Here is a 23,763-nt window from a genome sequence, read left to right on the forward strand (position 1 = left end):
TTCCAATATGCCCTGGAGACATTTTTTCCCATTGTCTTGGCTATTAACACTCTGCTTCTATTTAGTCATACAAATTTTTGCAGCCAGCTTGAATTTCTCCCCCAGGAAAAGGGTTTTTCTTTTCTACTACATGGTCAGGCTGCAAATTCCCCAAACTTTTATGCTCTGCTTCCCTTTTAAACATAAGTTTTAATTTCAGACCATCTCTTTGTGAACACATGACTGTACACTATTAGGAGCAGCCAGGCTATTTCTTGAATGCTTTGCTGTTTAGAAATTTCTTCCAGCAGATACCCTAAATTACCTCTTTCAAGTTTAAAGTTTCAGAGATCTCTATAGCAGGGGCAAAATTATGCCAGTCTCATTGCTAAAGCATAACAAGTGTGACCTTTGCTCCAGTTCCCAATAAGTTCCTCATCTCAATCTGAGACCACCTCAACCTGGACTTTATTGTCCATATAACTATCAGCATTTTGGTCAAAACCATTCAACAAGTCTCTAGGAAGTTCCAAACTTTCCCACATCTTCCTGTATTCTTTTCAGCCCTTCAAACTCTTCCAAACTCTGTTCATTACCCAGTTCCAAAGTTGCTTCCACATTTTCAGGTATCTTTAGAGCAGTGCCCCACTCTCCTGGTACCAATTCTCTGTATTAGTTCATTTTCACACTGATATAAATAATTACCTGAGACTGGATAATTTATGAAGAAAAGTGGATTGACTGACTCGCAGTTCCATAGCCTTAACAGAAAGCATGGCTAGGAGGCTTCAGAAAACTTACAATCATGGCAGAATGTGATGAGGAAGCAAGAACCTTCTTCACTTCGTTGTGGAGAGAGAGAGAGAGGCAACTGAGAAAGAGAGTGAAAGAAGAGGGAAGCACTAAACAGTTTTTAAGCCATCAGATCTCATGAGAATTCACTCACTATCACAAGAACAGCAAGGGATAATTCCACCCCCCTGAATCAGTTAACTCCCACCAAGCCCCTCCTCCAACACATGGAGATTAAAACTCAAGATGAGATTTGGGTGGGGACACAGAGCCAAACAATATCAGTGTGCATTTCACACTGCCCAGTAATATGATTATATTTTCCAGGCCCATACTCTCTTCTACTTATTACCGACTATTTCAAACTTTCTTTTCACCTCAAATCTTCAAAATCTTACCACATTGCCACTCTCAGTTAATTCTCTTGCCTCTCATTTCAGTAGGAAATTGGAATAAATCAGGAGAGAATATCCAGCCCCTTCCACCACATCTACCAAGCTGATATGCAAGTCTTCACAGTTGCCACCAAAGGGACTCATAATTTAATAATATCATACAAAACAAATTAAAAAAGGCTTTATTGATAAAAGTTACAAAATGGTGGTCAACAAGAAGAGTATCAAGAGAAGCATATGACGTTCACAGACCTTCCATCATCTCGTGGAGAGGCATAATGAGATTTAAATAATCTATAAGACATGCAGTAGATTTTTATTCCAGTGTAATGAAGCTGACCACTCTTGCTTCTTGCTCTCCAATTTTATAGGGTACAATAGGAAGAATTTTAAAATTACCCCCAGTAACCTTCACCCTTCTATAAGCCCTTTCTCCTGAAGTATGGGTAAAACCAGTGAATGTGATGAAGGATCCCTTCTGTGATCATATTATTAATAAATTGTATAAGATTATCCTGAGTTTGCCTGAGGTAAGCAAGTAAGCTCTTCGAAAGCAGAGAGCTTTCTTTGCCTTTCTATTTCATAGAATAGGAAGTCAGAGAGATATTCAAAAGCAGAGAGCTTTCTCTAACTTTCTGTTTCATAGAATAGGAAGTCAGAGAGACATTCTACAACTGGCCTGGAAGAAAGCAAACATCCATTGTTGTCAGCTGCCTGTGAGTTCCACATGACAAATAACTGCCAACTGCCTTTAGGAGAAGAGAGTGGTCCCTGAAAAACAAATAACAGGAAGATGGTGCTACAGTTTTATAATCACAAGGGAGTAAATTCAGCCAGCAAATAATGAGCTACAAAGAGGCCACCAAGTTCCAAATAAGAACCAGACCCTAAAACAGCTTGATTTCAGCCTAGAAGGAACCTGACCAGAGAATCCACTCATGCCATGCCCTTATTTCTGACCAACAGAAACTGAGATAATACATTGCTATTGCTTTAATCCACTAAATCTGTGCCCATTTTATTATGCAGCCATTGAAAACTAATACACACGTTTGTACCTAGAAATGAACTACTGTTATACCAAATATGTGTAAATGTGGAAGTGGCTTTGAAACATGAAAATGGAGAAAGGCTAGCAGAATTTTCAGGAGCATGGAAGAAAAAAGTCTAGATTACCCTAAATACACTTTTAATACAATTATGATGTTAAAGATGCAAGAGAAAATTATGAACATACTTTTGGAAACTGGAGGAAGGTAGATGATTGTTATGTAGTGTTAGAATGTTTAGCAAAATTGTGTCCTGCAGTTATGTGGAAAGCAGAACTTGTAAGTGATGAACATAGATATAAAGTGTATTAGGCCATACACACGTTGCAATAAATACCTGAGAGTGGGTAATTTATGAAAAAAAAAAAAAAAAAAAGAGATTTAATTGGCTCACAGCTCTGCAGGCTATATAGGAAGCATAGCAGCATCTGCTTCTGGGGAGGCCCCAGGAAACTTACAATCATGGCTGAAGATTAAGGTGGAGCAGGCACATCACATGGTGAAAGCAGGAGCAAGAAAGAAATGGGGGGACAACACACACTTTTAAGCAACTAGATGGTGTGAGAACTCAGTCACTATGACAAGGACAGCACCAAGAGGATGGTGCTAAACCATTCATGTAAAATCCACCCCCATGATCCAATAAGTTCCCACCGTGCTCCTTTTCTAACATTATAGATTACATTTCAACATTTGGGTGTGGATACACATCTAAACTACATCATTTAGCTAAGGGGATTTCTGAGAATAGTTGTGAAGGTGTTGCCTAGTTTCTTTTGGTTGCTTACAATAAACATGAGAAAAAGAGATAAATTGAGGATACATTAAACAAAAATAAAACAGCATGTGATGATATTTTAAATTCTTAGCCTCTCAAGATGGCAAAAGGTGCTAAAAGCAAAACATAGCTGTTGAAAATGTGGCATAGAGGAAAGCTGAGTCTCTATGATTTTTTACTAAAACCTCAGGAAGATTAAAAGATAAAAATATTCAGTCAGATAAAAACCTCTTGAAACAGTTTAAGATTATGAGTTGGAGCCTCTCTTAGTCACACCAGAGGTCCCCTAGAAAGCTTAAGAAGATTATGTCTCAATCATTTGAGCAGAAGCTAAAAATATGTAAGAAATTATCTCAGATATGTGGACCAGGCTTTATAATTTATTTTATTTTTTATTATTATTTTGAGATGGAGTCTCGCTCTGTCACCCAGGCTGGAGTGCAGTGGCACGATCTCGGCTCACTGCAAGCTCCGCCTCCAGGGTTCACGCCATTTTCCTGCCTTGGCCTCCCGAGTAGCTGGGACTATAGGTGCCCACCACCATGCCCGGCTAATTTTTTTTTTTTTTTTGTATTTTTAGTAGAGACGGAGTTTCACCGTGTTAGCCAGGATGGTCTCAATCTCCTGACCTTGTGATCCGCCCACGTTGGTCTCCCAAAGTGCTGGGATTACAGGTGTGAGCCACCGTGCCTGTAACTTTTTTTTTTTTTCTATTGGAGTGAAACTCAGAGCAATTCATGCAAGACCCACATGGTTCTTGAGTATAATATATCAACAGAAACACTGCCAGGTATATCCGAAAGACAAAAGGAATACAAAATAAAAGAAAGCTGTCAGATCCTCAAAATTCTACTGGCAATGAGCAGGTTAATAAAACCACTGGATGCAAAAATATACCAAATTTCATAAAAAGAAGAGGGACTCAGAGAGTAGCATCAAGAGCCCAGAAAAATCCAAAAGCCCAGTGAATCTATGCAAGAATGCAGGGAGGAGAACCAAGAGTGTAAGGAAATTATTTCCAGGTTTTAAAACCTAATCAAGAAAAATCCAGCATTTGCCTGGTTGGATTTCCAACTGCTTAGACGCATGACTCCTTTTTACCTTTTTTTTCCCCCACTGTTTGAATCAATGTCTAAAGCTATTTTCCTATGCTTGTTCCACCATTGTATGTTGGGAGTAGTGAGGAAAAACAACTTGTCTCATTTCCTTTGTTGGTCCTCGTATGGAGATTTTCATGCCCAGGAGCCTTATTTCCACCTGAGCACCTGAATGACATGATAAGATTTTGAACTTTCAGCTAAGATAATCTAGGTGAAATTTTTCAACTTGAGCTAATGAACTACTAACACTTAGATGCAGATGATGAAATTTTGAATTGGAGCTCATATTGGGAAGAAAAGTGGAGACACTTAGTATGGAGCCAATGTATTTTGCATGTGGGAGAGAACTATATCATGGAAACCAGAATCCATACTGTGTTAGGCAGAATTATCTAGGTCCCTTGATGTCAGTCTTGTGATTCTCTTATATGATGTGGAAAAATGGATTTTGCTGATGTAATTAAGTTTACTAATAAGTTGACCTCAAGAAAGATCTGAGTGGGCTTAACCTAACCAGATGAGTCCTTTAAAAGCAGAGGGCTTCCTGGCCAATTTCAAGAGTAGGAGAGGAGCATGTCAGAAAGATTGGAGTAGCCTGAGAAAATTCAACTCAAGAGAGATATCCCATTGCTAGCATTAAAGATGGAGAAGGTTACACAGAAAGGATCTGAGAGCTATATATAGCTTCCAGGTGACAGACAGCAAGGAAACAAGGACCTCAGCTGAAAGAAAGTTATGTCAACCTCAGTGAGCTTAGAAGTGAATTCTTCCCTAGAGCCTCCAAATAAGAACGTAGTTCTACTGACATATTTATGTTCACCTTGTAAAATCCTAAGGAAATAATCTATCAGAGCCCACCCAGACTTTCAACCTATAAAAAGTACGAGTTAATATATATGCTGTTGTTTTAACCTTCTAAGTGAGTGGTAATTTGTTAAGTGGCAGTAAACATGAGAGACACCTCATCTAATGAAAATATATTCAGACTACTGGAGTGCCAAGATGTCTAGGCTTAGGTGAAAACAGTTTGAAAGAGGTATCTTGGAAAGGGAACTGCCTCATATCTACATCTTTGCAAAGATGTAGCCCCTTCTGTTTGAGTTACAGAATGGAAAAGAAAGCTTCAGTCACCTATGAATTGAGTTCAAATGCAGCCCATCCTGCTGGGAGATGAAGCTGATCACGAGAACCAGCTTCATGATTGCCCAGGCATCCGATATTGCATTCTTAGGGTAATTTTCAGACATTCCTTCATGTATCACCACATCTACCTGCATCTATTCAAATATACTTTACCTTTCCTTACATTACTGTGTTCAACTATTCTGTTCTCCTTTCTAAGACCAGCTACTCCACTTGTGCACTCTAGCCCATGTGACGTAAACTACTCAAGCATATCACTCTAGCAATATTCCCACTTTTCTTAATTATCAAAACTTTCCTCTACTGGATTATTCTCATTAGCGTGCAAATATCCTGTTAATCCTATAATCTTAAAAAATATAGTAGTCTCCCCCCATTTTATGTAGGGATACATTCCACGATTCCCAGTGAATGCCTGAAACCACCAACAATATTGATTCTTATGTATAGTATATAATTTTCTATACATAATACATACCTACAATTAAGTTTAATTTTATAAATTAGGCACAGTAAGAGATTAACATCAATAATAATAAAATAGAACAATTTTAACTATGTGAATATCACTGCTCTTGCACTTCAAGGCCATTATAAAGTAAAATAAGAGTTACTTGAACACAAGTACTGAAATACCAGACAATCAATCTGATAATGGAGATGACTACTAAATGACTAATGGATGGGTACCATAGATAGCATGGAGTAACTGGACAGAGTAGTAATTCACATTCTGGGCAGGATGGAGCAGGATGGCACAAGGCTTCGTCATGCTACTTAGAAAAGTATGCAATTTAAAAATTATAATTTTTTTCTTTCTGAATTTTTCCAGTTAGTGTTTTTGGACCATGGTTGACTATAGGTCATGGAAACCATGGAAAGCAAAACCACAGATAAGGGTAATCTACTGCAAAATAAAATGAAATAAAGCCTTTTTTATCTCACATATTTCTGTAGCTACTACCTGTTTTTTTTGTTTGTTTGTTTGTTTTTTATCTACCTTGCTCGTGCAACACTCCTTGAACGAATAGTTGAAACCTTGCTCTCTACAAATGCACTCCTATTTTCTTGGACTCATTTCAATCTAAATTTTGCCCTCCCACTCTTTTCAGGACTATCAATGACCTCTATAATGTTAAATTCAATAGCCACTTTCAGTCTATCTTACTTGACCTATCAGTAGCATCTAACACAGATGATAAAGTGTTCTTCTATCTCACAACCACTTCTTTTCAGCCACATTGATGGCTCTTCCTTATCTACTCAACATCTAAATATTGCAATATTTCAGTATTATTTGTTTTTCTTCCTGGAGCAGATCCTGGTTAAATACCAATAAGAACACAGAGAAATAAAGCATGGAAATAAAACAACTAGGCCGGGTACAGTGGCTCATGCCTGTAATCCCAGCACTTTGGGAGGCCGAGGTGGGTAGATCACCTAAGGTCAGGAGTTCGAGACCAGCCTGACCAACATGGAGAAACCCTGTCTCTACTAAAAATACAAAAAAAAAAAAAAAAAAAACTAGCCGGGTGTGGTGGTGCATCCCTGTAATCCCAGCTACTTGGGAGGCTGAGGCAGGAGAATCACTTGAACCCAGGAGGTGGAGGTTGTGGTGAGGCGGAGGTTGTGGTGAGCCAAGATCGTGCCATTGCACTCCAGCCTGGGCAACAAGAGCAGAATTCTGTCTCAAAAAAAAAAAAAGAAAGAAAGAAAGAAAGAAAACAACTAATGTAGGGTGAGTTATCAAACAAGTATTTATTGTATCTTAGAGGAAGCTTATCCCGGTAGGCATTATGAGATGCAGTGTAGAACACACAACATGTTGTTGTTCCACATAAGGGGTGAATGAAAGAAGATATTTCACAACTCTTTTCATGGATTGGAAGGTGCTCCTGAGTGAATTTTTAGTTTTCTGTGTGGAAGGACAGATTAGACTTTAGTGTCCAGAGGTTATCTTTAAAAGGAGACAAAGGAAAGATGCATAGTTGCTGACCATTGGAAAGTGGGCTGGTATACACAAAAATTATGAATGTCAAGGGGATATGGGTAGGCCACTGATGCCATCAGCTATTCTTGAGATATGGTCTTAGGACCCTTAGTCTTAGGACCCTTTCTATTTTGTCACTACCAAGTCCCTTTGTGACCCTAACCAGTCTCATGGATGTAAATATATTCTGCATACTGTTGACTCCTAAATTTATATCTCTAGCATGGACTTCTCTCTTTACCTTCAGACTCATATATCCAACTACTTCCTTGACATCTCTAGTTGAATGTATAATCTGCATGTCAAATTAGTATGTATAAACCAAACTTATGCTGTTTCTCTCCAAAATTATTTCTTCATTCTTCTGTGTATCACTAATACTGTACCACCAACTACCCAATTGCTCAGGCTAAAATCCTGGCATTATTCTTGATTTTTCTTATTCACACCCCAATTTGGTGATCTCCCAAATAATTTGATCTTCCAAATGGTCTATTTCTGCTTTTGCCCCCTGCTTTAAGTCTATTCTTGACACTGCAGCCAGAATGGTCTTCTAAAAATATAGGTCAAATCATGTCATTTCTATGCTCAAGATTCTCCAGTGGTTTTCTATCTCACTCAGAGAAAAACAAAAAAAAATTTACATTAATTTTAATATATTACATAATTTTATTGTCCTAATGTTACTATGATTTACCAGATACAAATTCAAATGTGTTCGAGACCATAATTTATGCTGTTAAGCCTTATCCAATCATACTTCCAAAGGCTATGTTTTCTTCCTGAGGCTCACTCAAACATATTATGTTCTATATACATTTTTAGCAGTAATTGTTATCCATCTTTACTTATATTAATTTCAGTATAAACTATTACTGCTTTACATTTATACTTTTAGATATCAGATAATGATAGTTGTGGACATTTAGGAATTCTTTTAAACACAGTAGTTCAACACTTCATTTACAAAGGAAGACACTGGGATCTAGAAAAACCAAGTAACTTCCTATAGTTGATAGTAGACCTGCACTTAGAAACCTGGTTTCTTCATGTCTTTTTTGCTCTTCTTTTCACTGTCGCCTACCAAGTCAATGATGCTATATCCATAAGAACAAAAGAGAAAACAGAAAACAAGCAAAAACTGAGTCTCAAAAACCCTGTTTTTGTTTCATTGTTTGTTTTTAAACAAACATGGGTCTTGCAATGTTGCCCAGGTTGGTCTCAAACTTCTGGCCTCAAGCAATCTGCCCGCCTTGACCTTCCAAAGTTCTGGGATTACAGGAGCCCCTGCACCTGGACAAAACTCTATTTTATTTGTCTTATCTTATTGTTAATTGACACATAATTGAACATATTTATAGGGTATGGTGTGATGCTTTGATACATGTAACCACTCTGTGTATTTAGCATATTTATCACCTTTAATATTTATCATTTCTTTATGGTGAGAACATTCAAAATCTTCTCTTTTGGCTATTTTGAAATACACAATATTGTTAACTATAGTAACCCTACTAGGCAATAGAACACCAGAGCTTATTAATAACTTTTTATCTGGCTGGGCATGATGACTCATGCCTGTAATCCCAGCACTTACGGAGGCTCAGGTGTGGTGGCACACCCCTGTAATCCCCGCTGCTCGGGAGGCTGAAGAACAAGAATTGCTTGAACCTGGGAGGTAGAGATTGCAGTCAGCCCACTCCAGCCTGGGTGACACAGTGAGACTCTGTCTCAAAGAAAAAAAAAAAAAAATGGTTGTACTCATTAACATTCCCACCAAAAATAAAGGTTCCCATTTTTCTGAATCTATGTCAGCATTTGCTGTTTTTTTTTTTCTTTTTTATAATGGCTATTCTAATTGGAGTGAGGTGACATTTTACTGGGGATTTGATTTTTATTTCCATGATAGTGATTGAAAAACCCTGTTTTGAGCCTTGCGATCAGGAATTTATTCAAAGTAGAGCTAAAATAGCTAATAATTCACAGGAGAAAATAAATGATTTTATAGAGACAGAGTCTGAGTGTAGACGAAAAATTAATGCCACATTTAAATTTGTTGATGTCTCATACCATAGAGGATTAGAAAGTGTAACACAAGGTAATTATTTCTAAGATTGATATTGAAGGAAGAAACTAGCTATATTCTTTGATATTTTGACTGTGTCCAGTAAATTGTAAGAGGTCGAGATATGACCTACAGTATTCTTGGATCTATGTCACAACAAATCATGTTTAATGGGATTCTTAATACAGCATATATTTTTTCTTCAAAAGGTGACTTCTGTAGAATCATCCTCATATTGTATCTCTTGCCAGTCAACATGTGAGCTTTAGAAAGTAATCACACATCATTGCTGAGGCTTTCATTTCTATCAAAATATTTTCTACAAAAACAAAAGTGGTAAATAATTTAACAGTTGGAGAAACCAAAGCGGATTTTCAGCAAAAGCTCTCCTTTGCCTAACCCTTTGATGTGGAGAAGAACAAGAATAAGATAAGAATTTAGTCAGTGTAACTTCCTCAATAAATCTACCAATATTCAGCAGCATAAAGTATTTTTTGAAATCCTCTAAACATAGAAGTCAGAAAAAAATGAAAGGAGAAAAGCACAAAGCAGCAAGAAATTAGATTAACTATCCCAGTGAAGGTACCCTAGAGGGAAAATAATTTGATTTTTCACAAACATACCCAGCACAGAAGATGAATAAAAACTACCTGCTTTTATTGTATTCCTGCCTGCTAGGGTGGCTTAATGCTCTGCATACTTCATATCTATTGGTCTTCAGAAAGAAACCTGTTCGAAATATACTGCAGTTTGAGGTTTATATCCAGTGATACTCTGAATATATCAGAGAGTAGAGACAGGAAAGTAATAAAGGAAATTTAAAGTCCAGTGGGTGCTTGATGGTTTCTAGGTAGTTAGCATCCTAATTTAGAAATTAATTGGAAGATTAAGCAGGAAATGTTCATTGCCAGCTTTGTCATTTATTTGTTTGCATTTTTCCTCTGCCAGAGTACTTAATAAAGATGAATAACTCTTAAATATGAAATTATAATAACCAATGGATACCACATAGTATTACTAAAAAGAGTAAGATGTGAATTGTTTTCCCCTTCAGGACTTAATAGTACCTTCTTTTTAATAAGCAGAAACAAACAAAAATGAACAAAACCAAGTCTCTGGGGTGTCTTTTATATGGGTAATTTAAAGGTTTTATATAGGCTTTGCAGTAGTTACTCCTGAACATTCCATTTTTTTTACCTCCTTTCTTACCATTTGATTTATGGCAGAGATCTCAGCAGCAACAATGGAAGCTAAAGGAAAAATAAGATAAAATAATATCATCAAATGCTGGGAGAAAAATAGCTTTTAATCTAGAATTGAGTACCCTGAAAGTTATCTTTCAATGACAACTATACTTTCATATAGATAAGAACTAAAACAGCTAACCACCAGTAAACCTTTCACTAAAGCAAGTTTTAAAGAATGTAATTTGAGGAAGGGAAATGACAGTAAAAGTTATTGATTATAAAAGTGAAAAATAAAAAAAAGAGGTTGCTAGTAGATTACATGTAGATTAATCAAATGTTTTAAATAAAAGAATGATAATTTTGTGATTTATTTTAAAGTGTGTTTTGAAGTGGATTATTTGTTTTATAGGTGTTATAAGAATTTTGCATGATTGAGGCAGAAAGTCAAGTTTATAATTTGTTAAGAATGCATGCAGTATAAAAGGCAAGGTATCCAACAGAATATATTATTGGCACAAATATCAATTAACAAAAGCTCAATGACAAAAAATGTATTTTTAAATATGCATTTAGAAATTATGCATACACTGCTATGTTACTTATAAATCAAAGAATTTATAATGAAATATTAAAAACATTTATATCTGAACAAGAATGATGATGTAAGTAAAAATAGATGGGATGTGGCAGCAGTAGTATATAAAGTAAAACTACTGGCTGTAAAGGCTTATATAATAGAACAAGAATCAGCAAATATTTCTGTAAAATGCTGGATAGTAAATATTTTTGACTCTGCAGGCCAAAAGATCTCTTCCACAGTTCTTCCACTCTGCCTCAACTCGAGAAGCCATACATATTATGCGAAGATGTGAAGGTTTCTCTGTCCCAATTAAATTTCATGAACATTGAAATTTGGATTTCATATAATTTTCATGTGTTCCAAAGTGTTATTCCTGTCTTATTTTTCATGCATTTTGTAAAATAAAAATCATTCTTAGATCACAAGCCATAGAAATATAGGTGTTGAGCTAAATTTGGCTCATGACCTATAGAGCCTTGTAACAGAAGAAATACTAAAAATTAATGGGCTAAGCATTTAAGAATTTAGGGGGAAAAAGCATCAGCTAAAATAATTTTATTAATGCATTTCTGCTTCTCAAAATATAATTACCTTCAGCTACTTTTAAAAATCTTATTTAAAGTGTAAAGGCTCCAAATCTATTCTCCATACCCTTTACCTTCTCTCTCCTGCTTTATTTTATTTCTCTATTATTATTATTATTATTGTTGTTGTTATACTTTAAGTTCTGGAGTACATGGGCAGAACGTGAGGTTTGTTACATAAGTATACACATGCCATGATGGTTTGCTGCACCCATCAACCCGTCATCTACATTAGGTATTTCTCCTAATGTTATCCCTCCCCTACTCCCCCACCCCCCAACAGGCCCCACTGTGTGATGATCCCCTACCTGTGTTCATGCATTCTCATTGTTCAACTCTCACTTATGAGTGAGAACATATGGTGTTTGGTTTTCTGTTCTTGTGTTAGTTTGCTAAGAATGATGGTGTCCAGCTTCATCCATGTCCCTACAAAGGACATGAACTCATCCTTTTTTATGGCTGCATAGTATTCCATGGTGTATATGAGCCAAATTTTCTTTATCCAGTCTATCATTGATGGGCATTTGGGTTGATTCCAAGTCTTTGCTATTGTGAACAGTGCTGCAATAAACATACGTGTGCATGTGTCTTTATCGTAGAATGATTTATAATCCTTAGGGTATATACCCAGTAATGGGATTGCTGGGTCAAATGGTATTTCTAGTTCTAGACCCTTCAGGAATCACCACACTGTCTTCCACAATGGTTGAACTAGTTTACAGTCCCACCAACAGTGTAAAAGTGTTCCTATTTCTCCACATCCTCTCCAGCATCTGTTGTTTCCACGATATTGATTCTATGAGTGAAGCCCTATTCACAATTGCTACAAAGAGAACAAATTACCTAGGAATACCACTTACAAGGGATGTGAAGAACCTGTTCAAAGAGAACTACAAACCACTGCTCACAGAAATAAGAGAGGACACCAATGGAAAAACATTCCATGCTCATGGATAGGACGAATCAATATTGTAAAAAAGTAATTTATAGATTCAATGCTATCCCCATCATGCTACCATTGACTTTCTTCAGAGAATTAGAAAAAACTACTTTAAATTTCATATGGAACAAAAAAGAGCCTGTATAGCCAAGACAATTCTAATCAAAAAGGACAAAGCTGGAGGCATCACGCTACCTAACTTCATACTATGCTACAAGGCTACAGTAACCAAAACAGCATGTTACTGGTACCAAAACAGATATATAGACCAATGGAATAGAACAGAGGCCTCAGACATAAGGCCACACATCTGCAACCATCTGATCTTTGACAAACTTGACAAAAGCAACGGGGAAATGATTTCTTATTTAATAAATGGTGTTGGGAAAACTGGCTGGCCATATGCAGAAAACTGAAACTGGACCCCTTCCTTACACCTTATACAAAAATTAACTCAAGATGGATTAAAGACTTATATGTAAAACCTAAAACCAAAAACCCTATAAGAAAACCTAGGCACTACCATTCAGGACATAGGCATGGGCAAAGACTTAATGACTAAAACACCAAAAGCAATGGCAACAAAAGCCAAAATTGACAAATGGGATCTAATTAAACTAATGAGCTTCTGCACAGCAAAAGAAACTATCATTAGAGTGAATAGGCAACCTACAGAATGGGAAAAATTTTTGCAATCTATTCATCTTACAAAGGGCTAATATCCACAATCTACAAAGAACTTAAAATTTACAAGAAAAAAAACAACCCCATCAAAAAGCAGGCAAAGGATATGAACAGACACTTTACAAAAGAAGAAATTTATGTGGCCAACAAACATGAAAACATGTTCATCATCACTGGTCATTAGAGAAATGCAAATCAAAACCACAATGAGATACCATCTCCCACCAGTTAGAATGGCGATCATTAAAAAATCAGAAAACAACAGATGCTGGGGAGTATGTGGAGAAACAGGAATACTTTTACACTGTTGGTGGGAGTGTAAATTAGTTCAACCATTGTGGATGACACTGTAACGATTCCTCAAGGAACTAGAACCAGAAAAATCATTTGACCCAGCAATCCCATTACTGGGTATATGCCCAAAGGATTATAAATCATTCTACTATAAAGATGCATGCACACGTATGTTTATTGCTGCACTGTTCACAATGACAAAGACTTGGAACCAACCCAAATGCCCATCAATGATAAACTGGATAAAGAAAATGTGGCACATATACACCATGGAATTCTATGCAGCCATAAAAAAGGATGAGTTCATGTCTTTTGCAGGGACATGGATGAAGCTGGAAACCATCATTCTCAGCAAACTAACACAGGAACAGAAAACCAAACACCACATGTTCTCACTCATAAGTGGGAATTGAACAAAGAGAACACATGGACACAGGGAGGGGAACATCACATACCGGGGACTGTCATGGGGTGGGGGGCTAGGAGAGGGATAGCATTAGGAGAAATACCTAATGTAGATGATAGGTTGATGGGTGCAGCAAACCACCATGACACGTGTATACCTATGTAACAAACCTGCATGTTCTGCACATGTGTCCAAGAACTTAAAGTATAATTTAAAAAAGGAAAAAAATGTTTTTGATTTTCTTAAAATTTTTGAGACTTGTTTTGTGGCCTATCATATGATTCATCTTGGAGAATGTTCCATATGGTGATGAGAAGAATGCATATTCTACAGGTGTTGGGAGATTGTTCTGTAAATACCTGTAAGTCTACTTATTTTAGGGTATAGTTTAAGTCCATTGTTTCTTGGTTGACATTTTTTTTTCCTGACGATCTGTGTAGTATTGTAAGTGGAGTATTAAAGTCCCCCACTATTATTGTGCTGCTATCTCATTTCTTAGGTCTAGTAGAAATTGTTTTATAAATTTGGGGCTCCAGTGCTAGGTACATATGAATGTAGGATTGTAATATCTTCCTGCTGTACAAATTATTTTATCTTTATATAATGTTCTTGATTGTCTTCTTTTTTCACTGTTTTTGCTTGAAAGTCCTTTTTTTCTGATATAAGAATAGCTACTTCTGCTCACTTTGGGTTTCCTTTTGTGGGGCATATATCTTTTCACCCCTTTACTTGAAGTTTATATGAGTCCTTATGTGTTAGGTGAGTCTCTTGAAGACAGCAGATACTTGGTAGATTTTTATCCATACTACCATGCTGTATCTTATCTTTTAAGTGGAGCATTTAGGCCATTTACATTCAGTATTAATATTGAGATGTGAGGCAGTATTCTATTCATCATGTTAGTTGTTTCCTAGTTACTTTTTTTTTAACTGTGATATTGTTTTATAGGTCCTGTGAGATTTATGCTTTAAGGAGATTATATTTTGGATCATATCAAGCTTTTGTGTCAACATTTAGAATTCCTATTAGAATTTCTTGTAGAGATGATTTGGTAGTGACAAATTTCTTCAGCATTTGTTTGTCTGAAAAAGACTTTACCTCTCCTTCACTTATGAAGCTTAGTTTTACTGGATACCAAATTCTTAGCTAACAGTATGTTGTTTAAGGAAACTAAAGATATGACCTCAGTCCCATCTGGCTTGTAAGGTTTCTGCTGAGAAGTCTGCTGTTAGTCTGATACGTTTTCCTTTTTAGGTTATCTAATACTTTTGTCTCACAGCTCTTAAAATTGTTTCCTTCATGTTGACTTTAGACAGCATGATGACTATGTGCCTTGGTGATGATCCATTTGCAATGATTTTCCCAGAAGTTCTTTGAGCTTCTTTTAATTGGACATCTAGTTCTCTAGCAAGGCCAGAAAGTTTTCTTCAATTATTTTCTGATATAAATTTTCTAAACTTTTAGACTTTTCTACCTCAGAAACATCAATTATCCTTAGGTTGTAATTTATTTTAAATTTCTTTAAGGTGCTTTTACCTTTCTCTGGTAGCTCCTTGAGTAGCTTAACTATCAACCTTCTGAATTCTTTATCTGGCATTTCAGAAATGTCATCTTGGTTTAGATCTATTGATGGGGAACACTTATTATACTGCAGAGTTTGTATGAGTTCATTTCTCAGACCACCTATATTGTAATCATCTTTGTCATTATAACATATAATATTAGATTCTTTGTCTAGACACCAGGCATGCCCAGTCAGAATCTCAGAGAGGAGAGGACTGAAACTGCTCTTTTTAACAAGCTGTCCAAATGATATGATGCCTGTATACATAATTTTGAGAACCATAACAATAGAGGGTAGTTAAGTCTTGAAAATTAGCCTTTTGTTACGCTCTACTTTTTCCCTTCATGCTATTACTTAAGTTTTGCCTAACTTTAGAGAGTTCTTAACTTAGAAGGGCTAGCAGTCGGTTCATCACTAGTATAGTTGTCGAAGGAAGCTTTTTGACAGCCCCTTACTAGATCAACCACAGGTTTGAAGAATACCACATACCCATACTGCTTCTACCAAAAAACACACCACTTCCCCACCAACCAAAGCCTCTGCTGGGGCTGCAAATCTATTAGATTAACTTCTTAAGGAAATCCTTGATGATTTGTACCTTGATTAGGTTAAAATATGATATTGCAAAGGGTGATTAATGTATTTGGTTAATGTTCTAATTTTCAGAGAGAAGGGCCCTGATGGTGTGAGACACAGATAAATTCTAATAGAGAAGAACAGAGGAAAGATCTGCAACATTGTATTACTTCACATGGAAAGCCAGAAGAATCAAGAGATTACACAACATCCATATATGGTGATATTTTTGATAAGGGAAGAAGTGTCAAAAAGCCAAAAATATATGTGTGAGATTCACCAAAAGACAGGAAGATAATAAAACAAACTTTGCCTTATTCAAAGCTGTGAGATATTATTACTAAGGAATTCACCACATTTATTCAAAATGCCAACTCAGCATCATGTATCCCTATATTTTGTTTAAATTTTGACCCTAAACAAGTTTTCTAGCTATTTCAAATGTTTTGCATAGTTCTGTGCACTTGTAATTTAAATTTTATAGTTTCAAACGTGAAGTTAAAAAAAAAAACTAAGGTAATGTACCAAAATGATCTATTATATTCAGGGCCATATGAAATTATTCAAATTAACCTTTTTGAATGTTGAACATTTTTGTTTTAGGTTAGATTAGGTTGTGCTTAAAGGATAGCCCAGTTGAATAGCAGGTAAAATCCGGCATTAAGGTACAAACCTTTGAAATTTGTTCTTTTCAAGAGGTTCAGAAAAGCTTCATAAATCTCTCTTTATGGGGAAAAATATCAAATTTATTTAAGAACACTAAGAACTCTCAATTGTACATTTCAAGCCAGAAATATAATATGTTTCTTGCTGGCAAAATTGCTTAAGTAACTCCTAAAATTATTATATTCTCTTGGAAATCTCAGCTTATGCACATATACACACTATTGTCTTTCTTCTCTAAAGTTATTATGTAGCAGAATTTAAAAGCACTGATAAGGAAAAGTGTTTGTTTAGGTACATTCTGTATTTGCTATTCTATTTTCTTCAAGATGTTAAAATTAATCATTGATTAATAAGTTGTTGATGCCTTACCCTGTGCTCTGTATACTTGTAGTAACTGAAAGAAGGTTTGGAGTGGGAGTTGAAGCTCAACTAAAAATGCACGATTAGCTCACTGCCATAGAGTTGATACAATCAAGTTGGTGAGAAGAGACATGGACATATAACTCAAGGTGAGGGAAACAGACAATAGGATATAATTATGAGCCATATGCTTAGTAGTATGCTTAAGAACTATATAAGGTCAAAAAAGGGAGAAAGTTGGCTGAGATAGTCATAGCAAGCTATACGGAAGAGGTGAGGCTTCAGCTCAACACTGAAGCATGGGTAAAAATTGAATAGGAGGAAATAAAGAAATGGCATACTGGGCAAGATCAGCATAAAAAGTAAGAGGAATGATAAGTCTTCAGTACTATTTTGTGAAGCAGCAGGGAGGTAAAGTGGAATATTCAGTGGTAAAGATATTGTTATTTTCTTTCATTTCCAACATTTGACAGAGTCATTATTATTAGCAGCATAATGCCTTACTACAATTTATTTTTAGTGAACATGACTCAGCACAGGAACACTGAAAAAATTAACATAGAAAGAGAAATAAAGAGAAAAAAACAGTATTAAAATTATATAGCTGTTCACTTAAAAATGGCATGTTCAGAACAAGAAAATTGGTTGATTAAGGAATATTGATAATGCCCAAATGTTGTGACAGTATTAGAATTAGAAGTTTGACTTGAACCACACGAGCAAGCTATTCTTACCTAATTATGCTGCAGTGAATTCACTTGCCTTAGGAAATTTTATTTTTCAGGTTATTTCTCAATTTTATGATATCATCCTATATTTCTTATGTCTTTTACCTTCAAATTTATGAAAACCTTTTATATTATCTTGCTATTTTGTCTTCATTCAATTGATTCTCAAACCACCACAACCTGCATTTTGTTCTCAATGTAATAGTAAACCTTGTATTAATTTGGTTTATTAATACATCCTGTCAAACTTAATAGTAACTTCTAATACTAATATAAATAATTTTGACACTAATAGAAGTATGACACTTTTTTTTTCTTTCAACTTTTTTTTAGATTCAAGGGGGTACATGTGCAGGTTTCTTACATGGGTAAATTCTGTGTCATGGGGTTTGTTGTACAGATAATTTTGTGACACAGGTCATCAGCATAGTGCCTGATAGCTTTTTTTCTTTTTTGAGAGAGGGTCTCGCACTGTCGCCCGGGCTGGAGTGCAGTGGCGTCATTTCGGCTCACTGCAAGCTCTGCCTCCTGGGTTCACGCCATTCTCCTGCCTCAGCCTCCCGAGTAGCTGGGACTACAGGCGCCCGCCACCATGCCCTGCTAATTTTTTGTATTTTTAGTAGAGATGGGGTTTCACCATGTTAGCCAGGATGGTCTCGATCTCCTCACCTTGTGATCCACCCGCCTCAGCCTCTCAAAGTGCTGGGATTACAGGCGTGAGCCACCACGCCCGGCCGCCTGATAGCTTTTTAATAGTCATCCTTCTCCCACCCTCCAACCTCAGGTAGGCTCCAGTTGCTATTGTTTCCTTCTTTGTGTCCATGTGTACTTAATGCTTCAGGACATAGGCATGGGCAAAGACTTCGTGACTAAAACACCAGAAGCAATGGCAACAAAAGCCAAAACTGACAAATGGGATCGAATTAAACTAAAGAGCTTCTGCACAATGAAAGAAACTATCATCAGAGTGAACAGGCCACCTACAGAATGGGAGAAAATTTTTGCAATCTATCCATCTGACAAAGGGTTAATATCCAGACTCTACAAGGAACTTAAACAAATTTACAAGAAAAAAGCAAACAACCTCATCAAAAAGTGGGCGAATGATAACATTTCTGTGGCCAACAAACATATGAAAAAAAGCTCATCATCACTGGTCATTGGAGAAATGCAAATCAAGACCACAATGAGATACAATCTGACACCAGTTAGAATGGCGATCATTAAAATGTCAGGAAACTACATGGAATACTATGCAGCCATAAGAATGAATGAAATCATGTCCTTTGCAGCAACATGGATGGTGGCTATTATGCTAAGTGAATTAACACAGGAACAGAACTTAATACCACATGTTCTCACTTGTAGGTGAGAGCTAAGCATTAATGGGGTTGTTTGATTTTTGCTCAATTTGTTTAAGTTTCTTATAGATTTTGGATATTAGACCTTCCTCAGATGTATAGTTTGCAAATATTTTCTCACATTCTATAGGTTGTCTGTTTGCTCTGTTGATAGTTTCTTCTGTTGTACAGAAGGTCTTGTTTAATTAAGTCTCACTTGTCAATGTTTGTTTTTGTTGCAATTGCTTTTGGTGTCTTCATCATGAAATCTATGCCCATTCCTATGTCCAAAATGGTATTATCTGGGTTGTCTTCCAGGGTTTTTATAGTTTTGGGTTTATATTTAAGTCTTTAATACACCTTGATCTGATTTTTATATATGGTAAATGGTAGGGATCCAGCTTTAATCTTCTGCATGTGGTTATTCAGTTATCCTAGCACCATTTATTGAACAAGAAGTCCCTTCTTCATTATTCATTACTGTTGGTTTTCTGTAAGATTAAATGGCTGTAGTCGTACAGCCGTATTTCTGGGTTCTCTAACCTATTTCATTGGTTTATATGCCTGTTTTTGTTTTGTACCAGTATCAAGTTATTTTAGTTACAGTAGCCTCATAGTATAGTTTGAAACCACGTAACATGATACCTCTATACCTCCAGCTTGTTTTTTTTTTTCCTTAGGGTTGCTTTGGCTATTCAGGATCTTTTTGGTTTCAAGTGAATATTAGATTTTTTTCTCTAGTTCTGTGTAAATTATTGTTGGTAGTTTGATAGAAATAGCATTGAATCTGTAAATTGCTTTGGACAGTATGGCCCTTTTACCAGTATCACAATATTGATTCTGCCTATGTGTGAGCATGGAATGTTTTCCCATTTGTTTGTGTCATCTCTCATATCTTCCAGAAGTGTTTTGTGATTGTCATTGTAGAGATCTTTTACATCCCTGATTAGCTATATTCCTAGGTATTTTGATAATTTTGCAGCTATTGGGAATAAGATTGCATTCCTGATTTGGTTCCTATCTTGGATTTTATTAGTGTATAGAAATGTTTCTAAATTTTGTGCATTTATTTTGTATCCTGAAACTTTGCTGAAGTTGTTTATCAGATCTATAATTCACATTGTCTGTGAAGAGAGATACTTCCTCTCTTTCTATTTGGATGCCTTTTATTTTTTTTTTTTTCTTGCCTGATTGCTCTAGCTAAGACCTCCAGTACAGTGTTGAATAGGAGTTGTGAGAGTGGGATTCCTTGTTTTCTTTTGGTTCTCAAGGGGAATGCTTCCAGCTTTAGACTATTCAGTATGATGTTTGCTATGTGTCATAGATGGCTCTTATTATTTTGAAGTATATGCTTTGAATGTCTAGTTTGTTGTGGGTTAATAACATGAAAGGATGCTGAATTTTATAAAAAGCTTTATGTGCGTCTATTGAGATCATCATGTAGTTTTGTCTTTAGTTCTGTTTATGTGATGGATCACATTTACTGATTTGTGTATAATGAACCAACCTTGCATCCCAGGGGTGAACCCTACTTGATCATGGTGAATAAGCTTTTGATGTGATGCTGGATTTTGATTGCCAGTATTTTCTTGAGGATTTTTGCATTGATGTTCATGAGGAATATTGGCCTGAAATTTTCATTTATTGTTGTATCTCTGCCAGATTTTGGTATCAAAATGATGCTGGTCTCATAGAATGAGATAGGGAGGTGTCCCTTCTCCTCAATTTTTTGAAATGGTTTCAGCAGGAATGGTACCAGCTCTTTTTTGTATGTCTGGTAGATTTGGCTAGGAATTCATATAGTTCAGGGCTTTTCCTGGTTGGTAGGATTTTATTAGCAATTCAATTTGGGAACTATTATTGATCTGTCAGGGATTCAATTTCTCCTTTTTCAATCTTGGGAGCTTGTATATTTCTAGAAAGTTATCCATTTATTCAGTGTTATCTAAGTTGTGTGTGTAGCAGTATTTGTAATATTCTTTGAGGATTTTGTATTTCTGTGGGCTTAGTGGTGATGTCCTCCTTGTCATTTCTGATTTTATTTGGATATTGTCTCTTTTATTCTAAATTAGCTTAGCTATCACCATATCTATCTTACTGATTTTTTTCAAAGAACCAACTTTTGGTTTTGCTGATCTTTTGTATGGCTTCTCTCATCTCTATTTCATTTAGTTCAGGCCTTATTTTGGTTATTTATTTTCTTCTGCTAGCGATAGGGTTGGTTTGCTTTTGTTTTTCTAGGCCCTTTAGGTGTAATGTTAGCTTAATAATTTGAGATCTTTCAAAGTTTTTGATGTGGGTATTCAAAACTATCAAATTTTCTCTTAACACTACATTAGCTGTGTCCCAGAGATTCTGCTATGCTTTATTTTTGTTTTCATTAGTTTCAGATAACTTCTTGTTTTCTGCCTTAATTTCATTGTTTACCCAAAAGTCATTCAGGAGCAGATTGTTTAACTTCCGTGTGATTGTCTGGTTTTGAGAGATCTTGGTTTTGATTTCTATTTTTACTGTGCTATAGTCTGCGAGTGTGGGTGGTAGGATTTTTTTAAAAATTTTCTTGAGATCCTCTTTATGGTTGAGTGTTTGACCAATTTTAACATATGTGCCATGTGCAGATAAAAGTAATGTACATTCTGTTGTTGTTGGCTGGAATGTTCTGTAGATGTATGTTAGGGCCATTTTGTCATGTGTCAAATTTAGAACCCAAATATCATTGTTAGTGTTCTGCCTCAATGATCTGTCATTTTTGTCTGTGGGGTGTTGAAGTCTCCTGCTATTATTGTTTGGTTATTTATATCTCTTTATAAGTCTGTATGCACTTGTTTTATCAATCTGTGTACTCCAGTTTTAGGTGCATATTTAGTATGGGTTAAGTCTTCTTGTTGAATTGAATACTTTATCACTGTGAAATGCCCTTCTTTTTTATTGTTTTTGATATAATGTCTATTTTTTCTAAAACAAAAATAGCGACATCTGCTCTCTTTTTGTTTTATGTTTGCTTGATAGATAGTTCTCCATCTCTTTACTTTGAGCCTATGGTTGCCCTTGCATGGGAGATGGGTCTCTTGAAGATAACATGCAGTTGAATCCTGATTTTTTATCCAACTTGCTAGTCTGTGGCTTTCAAGTGGGAATGATTGGCTCATTTCCTTTCAAGGTTAATATTGATATGTGAGGATTTGATCCTTTCGTTGTGTTATTAGCTGGTTGTTATGTAGACTTGATTGTGTATTAGCTTTATAGTTTCAATTGTCTATGTACTAGAGTGTGGTTTTGTGGTGGCTGCTAATGGTCTGCTGGTTCCACATTTAGCACTCCCTTAAGAACCTCTTGTGAGGCAGGTCTGATGGTAATAAATTGTCTTAGCATTTGCTTATCTACAAATAATTTTATTGCTTCTTCACTTAAGAAGCTTAGTTTGGTTAGATATGAAATTCTTGTTTGGAATTTTTTTTCTTTAAAACTGCTGAATATAGGATGCTTAATTTCTTCTGGCTTGTAGGGTTTCTGCTGAAAGGTCACGTGTTGCTTCATTTCTGGGTGTTTCCATGTTTGCAGCCGTGCTCCCTCTCAGTGCTCTGAGAGTGTGGACTCCTTTCCTACTTCAGTGCTGGCCACAGACCTTGGCTTGGCACTTCCAGTCTGTGCACTGCAGGCCTGGGGCAAGCTCAGACTTTTTGCTTACTCCCCAGCTTAGAGAAAGCAAAGTTGGAGACCTTGACAGTGGCAATGGCAAAGCACCTTTCACTAGTGTCTTAGGGCTCCACTCCAGAGAAACACAGAACCTTGGCAAATTGGAATGATCAGCCTAGGGTGGGAAGACTGTGTTGTGAGCCCAAGACAGGAAATCCTGTGTGGTGAAGAGTAGATTTGAGGGGCTTATGGGGAAAACAGTCTAACCTTTTTTTGTAGGATGACTGCAATGTGCTGGAGGTCCAAGCACTCAGGTTCTCTGTTTCTTCCCTAGCCCAAGGGAAGTAAGGCTAGTACCACTGCATTGGTAGTGGCAGAGGGGCTGTCAGTTGTCTCTAAGAACACCACCCCAGAGAGACAGAGCCACTTCCAATGGGAATGTTTAGCCGAGGTGGTGTGACTGTGCTGTGGGACCAAATCTGGGGCCCTACCCTGTGAAGAGTAGAGGGAAGAGTCTTACAGGGAAGGAGACTGGGCTCCTCCCTGTATGGTGTCTGCCGTGTGCTGGAGGTTCCAGTAAAATGATCAGTTTCGGGTATGTTTTATCAGCAGTGTGAAAATGGACTAATACAAGAATTTCACACAAAGTTAAAAAGATTAATTCAGACTTCTTTAGTTTATGCAGTTAACAGTCATAAACATTTCAGCCCTCCATGAATCCTGAAAGGTTTTTCTTTTATTCTAATATCACAATTTCTAAAGTTATTAGAAACCTGCATTTAATGACACCTGTAAGAGCTCTATAGCTGACTATAAACCACCTTCTAAAGAGGATTAAAACCAGACAACAATTATCTGTGGATGATAAAAGCCTTAGGACAGCCACTGTCAAAAAGACAATTGACAAAGAAATTTGGTTACCTTTGT

This window comes from Symphalangus syndactylus, chromosome X (genome assembly GCF_028878055.3).
Source record: "Symphalangus syndactylus isolate Jambi chromosome X, NHGRI_mSymSyn1-v2.1_pri, whole genome shotgun sequence".
In the NCBI taxonomy this organism is placed as follows: Eukaryota; Metazoa; Chordata; class Mammalia; order Primates; family Hylobatidae; genus Symphalangus; species Symphalangus syndactylus.